The following is a 10,170-nucleotide window of genomic DNA, read 5'->3' as shown; positions in this document are numbered from 1 at the left end:
CAAAGGATCATCCGTGTTTGGTTTAATTCTGTTCAAGTTTTCTGTATAGGAACCTTTGCAATTCTATATGACTATGGCTATTTTGAAGTCCTGGTGTAGGATAAGCACTATAGGATAAGCACTGGACTTATCCACAAGTTTGGTGGTCCAAACCTACCAGCCACTCCTTGTAAATCCTATAGAGTTACTATGAGTCAGAACAGATTTGAAGGCACGTAACAAGAAGCAGCACATGACTATTTAGGCTCAGTTGTTTATATGCTTTTATATATAATTGGTCTAATTGGTTTAAAATGCATGGAATTAGAAAAAAGGAATACACTTAAGGAGATGAATTGATGCAGTGGCAACAACAATTATGAAGAAGACACAGGACCAGACATTGTTTTGCTTTGTTGTACATAGGGTCACTATGAATCCAAACTGACTCCAGGGCACCTAATAGAAATTACAATCAAGGATTATTCTTCTCATCATGAAAGAATACCTGCAAACTTTTCTTTTAAATGTATTCCCACTTACCGCCAATATTCCAGTTGCTTTGACACATACAAAAACATAGATGAGATAAATCTGGTGGTCTCCTTATTTGTACATGGGAACCTGGGGCAGGAAAAGAAATATTGTGAAAACATGTTCTACTCAGGCCCATGTGGGTGAGGAAGAATAAATAAGTAAACTATGGTGCTCTGTGTCCATCAGATACTGCTAGTGTTAATAGAAATAGGCATATTATTTTTCCCTGCAAATGGCTGGTTATTGCCCATCTTCATTGCTGTTGTTGTTAAGTGTCATGGAGTCAGTTCCGACCCATTACAACCCTCTATAGGGTTTCTTAAAAGAGTGTCTGGTGAGCTTGAACCACCAACCTTGCTGGTCAAAATGACTTTGCAGTCCAGTGCATTAACCTATAGCTCCTGCCACACCAGGACTCCGTCATCTTCATAGCAGAAATAAATAGATTCATTCCAGGAATCCTGAATGACTGCATGTGTGGCCCCAGTTAACTTGTAGAAAGAGTCCCATTGATGGATCCATTTATAAGATAAATACATATACACATCAATTTCAAGGAGAAAAGCCCATGGTTAACAACATCAAACTATTGTCACACTGTGGCTTAATGCATCAGTCTACAAACCCGTTTGAACTGCAAGGTCTGAAGTTCAAGCTCACCAGCTGTTCCTAGGAAACCTTATACAGGGTCTCTAATGGGTCGGAACCGACTTGACAGCACTTCATAACAATAACAATAACAACAACTAATTAATTATAGAGACCCTATTATGACTAATTATACATAGGATTACTATGAGTTTCACCGCAATGTAAAGAAATTGAAAACCTCACCACTGGATCAATAAATAATATCATGATAAAGGGCAAAAAGACTGAAATTCTCTAAAACTTAATTTTCTTGGATCCACTGTCAACACTAATGGAAGCAGCAATCAAGAAATCAACAAATGACGTGTTGCATTAGGCATATCTGCTGCACAATTCTTCTTTAAAGTTTTCAAGAGAAAAGATGTCAGTTTGTGGACCAAGGTGTACCTGACCCAAGCCATGATGTTTTCAATTGCCTCATATGCTTGTGAAAGTTGGACAGTACATAAGGAAGACCATTGAAGAATTGATGAATTTGAGTTATGGTGTTGGAGAAGATTATTAAAAGTATCATGGATTTACAGAAGAACAAGCAAATCTGTGTAGGAGAAGTACAACCAGAATGCTCCTTTCAATCCAGGAGGCCAGGACTTCTTTCTCACACTTTGGACATATTATCAGGAGGTACCAGTACCTGGAGAAGGACAGCATGCTTGGTAAAGTGGTTGTTGTTGTTAAGTGCCATCTAGTCAGTTCTGAATCATAGTGACACTGTGTAAGGTTTTTGAGGAATGGCTGGTAGATTTGAACTATTAGCCATGTGGTTCAAATCAACCTTTCAGTTCAGGTAAAGGACTCTTGGTAAAGTGGAAAGTCAGTGAAAAAGAGGAAGACCTCCAACGAAATGGCTTTGCACAATGGGAGCAGCAGTAGGCTCAAAGATAACATTGATTGTGGCACAGTGCAGAGAAGTGAATCATTCTCTTGTGCATATGGTCGCTATGAGATGGAATCAACTAGAAGGAACTTGACAGCAACAATAAGTGTGTTGGAATCTACTTGATTGCAGTGGGTTTGGGACACTGATTAATGACTATTTTTCTTTTCAATGGAGTCCTGGTGTGGTGCTGTAGGATAAGCACTGGATTTCTAGCACAAAGTCAGTGATTCAAACCTACCAGCTGGTTCTTGGGAACTCTATACAGGGTTGCTATGAGTTTGAATGGACTCAACAGCACTTAACAGCAACAACTATTCCTTTCAATAAAAGCCTTACTGATAAAGTGGATATTAGACTACTAACTACAAGGTTGGTGGTTCAAATCCACCAGCCACTCCTCAGTATTAAGATAAGGCTGTTTGCTCCTGTAAAGATTTAGTTTTGGAAATCCTAAGAAGAAGTTTTATTCTGTCCTAGAGTTGGAGTCTGCTCGATGGCAGTAGATTTTTTTTGTTCCTATCAGTCTGTGGATATAAGACCTATATAACTTTTGGCCTGGCATAGTAAAATGTTTTCTATATCTCTGATATGCCTTCCATGGATTGCAAATGAAACTGTCATTTGTATGTACAGTCATTAATTTTCTTATTGTACATATAGGAATACTGCTTTTCCTATACGTACAATAAGACTCGGAAGAAAAAAACAACAACAACAAAAAAAAACTCAACACATTTAAATGAAGATCATGCAAGCACTAAAGTACAAAAATAATAATGATACATCACACTTTTAAAGAGCATTTCATTTATGGATGGATCAGAATGTACTTCTTGTTGTACATCATTTAATTGTTATATATTTAAAATGAGACATATTTCTAATATTCTTTTCAAGCTTTCATACATTTCAAATTTATTATATCAGTTGTTAGTGGCAATGACATCACAAGATGAATTCAAGGCAATGATTGCTTTAACATTTAAAAAGCTTAGAGTGTGCCGATTATTCAGGCTGCTAAGTGAAAGTACAAATGTCAGTTTAGCGATCTATAATCTCATACTGTTTAAAGGTTCATGAATTACACATGCAGTGGATAGAAATGGAGGAACTGAATTTGACTAAAAGACCCTTTTCACAAAAAATTTGCTGAAATGGTTTCTCCTAATGTATTTAAGTGATTAATCAATTTGATTTAAAATGTTAGAATTATTTAAGGTCTGTACTTTGAATTTACTGTGAACTCAAAGCATGTTTATATTTATTGCATCGACTAAGTAAACAGCATATGCTTAATGCTTTTAAAATGTTCTCCAGTAAAATTTAGGTCAGTACTTACTTGTTAGCTATCAACTACAAAGATACATTGACATATTTGATTAACAGTATGTGCCTCTCATGATGTTTTGTATAATTTCTGCAATTTTATTTCTTTGGCAAAAATTCAGCATCAGTAGCTACTATCGTATACTTTAAGATGTTTATCACACATTAATTTTCTGTATTTTTCAATATTTATACTTTCTCTTCTCAATTATGTTTATCTTCTTTGAAGAACAAACTATTCTGCCATGTAGATTTTTTGGAGCATAAAAATAAACACATGATGAATTGATTTCTTATGAACCCAAAGTGCTCATATTGTTTCAAATACAATGAGGTATAGTAATGATTGAAAGTTGAGATTATTTGAAATATTTAACTATTACCTGATAGTATTGGAGTCCTGGTATGGTGCTGTAGCATAAGCACTGGAGTGCTAACTGCAAGGTCAGAGGTTCAGACCCACCAGCCTATTCTCAGAAACCCTATACAGAGTTGCTATGTAATGGAACTGACTCCATGGCACTTAACAACAGCAACAACCTAACCATATTAAACATTGTCTACTCCTATTATTCCACCAAACATCTGTCAATTTGTTGTACATGGCTTGCATGTTGTTGTGATGCTGGAAGCTATGCCATAAGTATTTCAAATATCAGCAGGGTGACCTATGGTGCATGAGTTTCAGTATAACTTCCAAACTAAGACAGACTTGGAAGAAGGACCTGGCAATTCCACAACACTTAATTATACTTATGTGAAACATGCACATAGACAGTACTTTGAACAACACAAGGAAACACTGCATGATTTAAAAATCAAGAAATGTGTGTTTCAGGATTGGATCTATTTACCATACTTATTAAATCTGTATGCTGAGCAAATAATTTCAGATGTTGGACTATGTGAAGAAGAACATAGTATCAGGATTGGAAGAACACTCATTGATGACCTGTGGTATGCACATGACACACCTTGCTTGCTGAAAATGAAGAGGACTTGAAGCACTTATTAATGATCAAAGACCACAGATCTACATTGGAAGAAGTACAGCCAGAATGTTCCTTAGAATTCAGATGGCAAGACTTCTTCTCTCATTCTTTGGACATGTTAGAAGGGACCAGACTCTAGAAAAGGACATCATGCTTGGTGGGGTGGAGGGTCAGTAGAAAAGACGAAGATCCCCGATCAGCTGAATTGACACAGTGATAGCACGTATGGGCTCAAACGTAATAATAATAATTGTGAGGACAGCATATTACTGGTTAGTGTTTCATTCTATTGTGGATAGAGTTTCTGTGGACCAGAACTGACTGGACAGCACCTAACAACAAGAGGAAAAGGACAGAGTTCACACATCCTGCTTCTTGCTTCTCAATTATCCATGTTTCTAAGTAATTCTCAAGGTTCACTTGGAGTTGTTCTGAATTGCCTTTATCTTCACCTAAACATGTTGTATTCTTGTATACTTAAGTATCTTTAGGCTATTTTCTCTTATAGGTCATTTCGAATTTAGCATGTTCAAATCAGAACTCATCATGTTACCATCCAAGTCAACGTACCCTTTTGATGTACCCTCTTCTGTGATGTATGTTGCTAATTATTTTTGGAGGGTAGGTCAGGAGGTTTTCCTAATAAGTCATCATCACTTTCCACTGTCTTTATAATCTGCCATCAACACATATTGATTTTGAATATTTATTGACTCTTCTCATACTGCTGTCATTTCTAACTTGACAGGATTTCAATACTTTAAATTTAGTTTTCTGACTGAACTTGTTCTTCTCGAGATATTTGTCCACTACTCTCCACTAAAGCAGCCATATCACTAATATGACTAAAATATTTTAATGTTCAGAAGTTGCAATAATGTCAAATTTATGATCAGCTCCATTTTCAACACAGTCATTTTCAAAGACCTCTTTACTTTGACTAACCTTGCCTCAAATTAATCTCTTTGGGATCAACTCAGTCACTTTGCTATCTGAGTCTAAAAGACACAATTCCAATTTTTGTTTCAGAAACAACCCATATATTTCTCCTACCTATTCTTTCAAGTCTCATCAAACCTCTGAAACCCATTTTTGATGTGCTTTAGTCTAGTTCTCTATTAATGTATGTGTGTGTGTTTTGCCTATTTATAATTACTCTTCCCAGACTTAATCTTAAAACCACTACAATTGCTGAGCTGTGTTGTGAACTGTGTTGGATCACTTACTATTGGCACTCAACTGACAGTCTCAAGTCAAAACAACTTTAAGCAGCTTTTCCTGAAAAACTTGGTCAACTCCTCTACTTTGTGGAAACCAATGACATTATTTTGGGTGGGAATTGAGTATAATAAGTTCTTTATATTAATATCCTAAATTGTCTGAATAAGATCCAAATTTCCTAGAATTTAGAGATTTCAGTTTCCTTTATGCCTCTACCAACAATCTATGCCAATCAAAATATCAATACTTTGTATTGAACTGGAAACAAGATAGAGGTTGAGGAATGATTTAATAGAGAGAAAGAACCTGGACATTGAACTCATAGAACACCAGAGAGTAGGAAGAGTGGTTTAGCAGCTAAAAGGGATACTTGGCAGATGGTAGAATTGGACAGTTAATGATGTTAGAATAGAAAAGCCATTTCAAACATGACTGCACATTTCAATCACCTGGGGAACTTTTACAAAGTATCAATACTTTCTCCTCATCTGCATATATCACTCATCTGTCAGTTTGTCACACTGTGGTGGTTTCTTTGTTGCTGTGATTCTGGAACCTATGCCATGGGTGTTTTAAATAACAGCAGGGTCACCCACGGTGGACATGTTTCAGCTGAACTTCCAGATGAAGACAAACTAGGAAGAAGGAGAGATGGACTACTTTCAAATATTTAGTCACCAAAACCTTATGAATAACACTGGAACACTGTCAGCACCAGAATATGGACTATTGAAACATGATGAAGAGCATCAGAATGTTGTCAGATATAATGCCAGAAGATGAAAACCTCAGATTGAAATGAACTCAAAATATGATTAAGGAAGAGCTGCCTCCTCAAAGTAGAGTTAACCTCGATGGCAATAATGGGATAAAATCTTCAGGACCTTCACTTGCTGATAAGGCACAATGCAAAATAATGAGAAACAGTTGCTAAAATTCATTAATAATCTGAACATCGAATGTATGAAATATGAATCTGGAAAAACTGGAAGTTATCAAAAACACCAATATCCTAGTAATCAGTGAGCTGAAATGGACTGGTATTAGCTATTTTGAATCTGACGATCGCATGGTTTACAATTCCGGAAATGACAAATTAAGGAGGAATGGCTTCATTTTAATTATCCAAAAGAACATATCAAAATCATTCTTGAAGTACAATGCTGTCTGTGATGGGATAATATCCATATGTCTCCAAGGAAGACAATGTAATACCACTATTATTCAAATTTACGACCAACCACTAAAGTTAGTGATGATGAAAGTAAAGAATTCTACCAACTTCTTCAGTCTGAAATTGATCAAACATGCATTCAAGGTGTATTAACAGTTATTGGGGGTGGGAATGTGAGAGTTGGAAACAAAAAGGAAGGATTTGTATTAGGAAAATATGGCCTTGGTGACAGAAATTATGCTGGAGATCACATGATAGAATTTTGCAAGACCAATAACTTGTTCGTAGCAAGTACATTTTTTGAGCAATATAAATGTATGACTATACTCATGGCTCTCACCAGATGGAATATACAGCATTCAAATTGAATCCATCTGGGAATAGAGGCAGTTGAAAACTCCATGTCATCAGTCCAAACAAGGCGAGAGACAAAATATGTAAGAGACCATCAATTGCTCATATGCAAATTCAGACTGAAGCCGATGAAAATAAAAACAAGTCCAAGAGAGCCAAAATACGACCCTGAACATATCCCACCTTAATTTGGAGATCATATGAAGAACAGTTTTGATGACCAAAGATCAGAAGAGTTCTGCGATGACATCTGGCCAGAATGCTCCCTGGAAGCCAGGATGGTGAGACTTATTCTTTCATACTTTGGATATATTGTCTGGAAGGACCAGTCCTTGGAAAAGGATATCATGTTTGGTAAAATGGAGGGTCGGAGAAAAAGAGGAAGACCCCCCAACTTGAAGGACTGGCACAGTGGCAGCAGAGATTGGCACACATGTGGCAATGATTGTGGGATTGGCACAGGACAGGGCATTGCTTTGTTCTGTTGTGCTTAAGTCTCTATGAGTTGGTACTGATATGATGGCATCAACAACAACAGCAACAACAGTACTTTCTCATCTTGAAACCTGCATTCTAATTTAAAGACATGATATAAAGTTTTTGTATGGATTTAAAAAATGTTCACATGTCATTTTAAGGGGCCGAGAGTGTAAAGAATAGCTTATACTGGGTTTAACTATTCAGTGTTTGTTCCTAGGATAGAAACTTTGGCATCATCTGGAAACATAAATATCTTGCCACACCTCAGAATCTGAATCAGAATTTGTATTTTGATAAGCTATTCCAATAATTATAGATTCCATAAAACAGTACTTTACAGATTCCATAAAACAGTACTTAAAGCACTGTCTTATGGAATCTGTAATTATTCCATCATAAGAGAAACCATGACAAGCTCAGATTCTAGTTTACTGTTACATTGGACACATTCACTGTTCTGGGATCTGACATGGCCTGCCAACCTCTAACTGCCTCTCATACTTGCTGTAGGTCTATGAGATGCAGGGAGGGTGAAAAGAAGGGAAACAGGGCCAACAGGATGTGAAGGGTTCTTCCAAAACTGTTAATTATGCCAATCAGCCCTGGATTTGTATATTTTTTTCAGGATCATTTCCTATGTACTGTGACTCAGTCCCTCTACCTCCTTCCTGCCCTCTCTTCTAACAATATCAGCATCACCCAAGAAAATCTATTTCTTTGTTGATCATCCAGAGTTTTAAAGGTACTTATCCAAAGCTTCTTATGCGGAGTAGTAATGCTAATGGATTTAGAGCTAACCACACCAGTCAAGATGGCAACCACATCCATGAAGGATATTCCTGTTTCCTGCCTCTTTCAAGCTAGGGAAGCAATCAATAAAAAATTTGGAAAGAATGTGAATGTGTTGGGAGAGGACATAATCTCATAATGTTGACAAGGGCTCTTTGCCTTTCAGCAACTAACCTCACATAAAGTTTTCTTTTAAACTTTGAACATTTGAAATATTACCCTTTTCTGAGGAGATCAGCCCTGGTCTTGAATCTCACAATTGAGAATGGATGAATTGTCAATAGTTGGAACAAATATGCTTCATGTAGTTTGTTTGGGACAAGACTATTGATGAGATGGCGTTCATATTAATTCATGGGTGCTAAATATTACAATCTTAGGTTATTTATTGATTGTCATCTATTAATGGAAATACAAATTTGCATTTTAAAGGAAATTTTTCAATAATTTAAAATATCTATATTTTTTTCTGGTAAGTGTAAATTGACTCTATGACACATAAAATGACATTTCTTGAACATTAAAAAATAAATATTAAATAAGAAAGCACAATATAATCTACCAATGCTATATAAAGAAGTGATACACTGTAAATAGAGACCAATGGTCTTTATAACTTAAACCAAACCTGTTTCTATGTTCAATGGTATACCAACTCATATCAACCCTATTGCACAGAGGAACTGGTGGAATCTATCACCCATCCTTTCAGCTAACAGCTAAGCACTTAGCTACTGTACCACCAGGACTCCATAATGATGCTTGTTGTTGTTAGGTGCCATTGAGTCGGTTCCGACTCAAGGTGGAACACAACTCTGCTTTAGATATCATCCAAACCCCAAACCAAACCCATTGTTGTCAAGTTGATTCTGATTCATGATAAGCCCTACATGACAGTGTGTAACTGCTCTCCTAAGGGTTATTGAAAATATAAATCTTTATTTGAGCAGTTTTACCTTTTTCATGTGAAGTGGCTTGTGAGTTTGAACTGTCAACCTCACAATCAGCAGCTCAGTGTATGAACTACAATGTGACACAGACTCCTAAGACATGATTTGCAAAACACTAGTTTTGCAAACACCAATAGAAAAATCTAATGGTTTGTAACCAGAGTTAAAACAAAAAAATTAGGTTAGAAACTATCAATTCAGTGCAAGTTATAAGGGCACTGTTTAATGGAAATCTTGCTTCAGTGTATAGGTGTGGGGTGTGTGTGTTTGTGTGTGTGAGCAAGTATGTGTATATTATACAACATGTATCTTATGTAGATAGTGGTTAAACATTTGAAAATCATAAAATGTATTTTCATGGTAACTTAAAATGAGGAAATTGAGGTATAGGAAAATTAAACCTTTTCCCCAAATCATATAATTGAGTAATAACATAAGTTGTCATTGAAATATGTTTGTTCTTAGGGTTCCTAATACACTACATTATAAAGTGTATAAACACAAGCAGCAGAGAACAAACTAGATAATTAAGACATCCTAAAAATTAGTCACTTATATGCATCAAAAGACTTCACCAAAAGAGTGAAAATAGAACCCACAGGCTGGGAAAATACTTTTTCAGTGACATATCAGAAGAAGCACTCATCTCTAAAATGTAGGGAAAACTTTAGTACCTCCACAAGAAAAAGACAATCCATTGAAAAATGGAACCTGAAATATGAACATACACTTCACCAAAGATATTCAAACAACCAACACACGTTCTTGACTTAGACTAGTGAGTGCTTACAGCATAGTATCAGTTTGTTGAAGTACATAAATGTGTTTCTGTCACTT

This window comes from Chrysochloris asiatica, unplaced genomic scaffold (genome assembly GCF_000296735.1).
Source record: "Chrysochloris asiatica unplaced genomic scaffold, ChrAsi1.0 scaffold00082, whole genome shotgun sequence".
Taxonomy (NCBI): domain Eukaryota; kingdom Metazoa; phylum Chordata; class Mammalia; order Afrosoricida; family Chrysochloridae; genus Chrysochloris; species Chrysochloris asiatica.
This window is presented reverse-complemented; position numbering follows the sequence as displayed.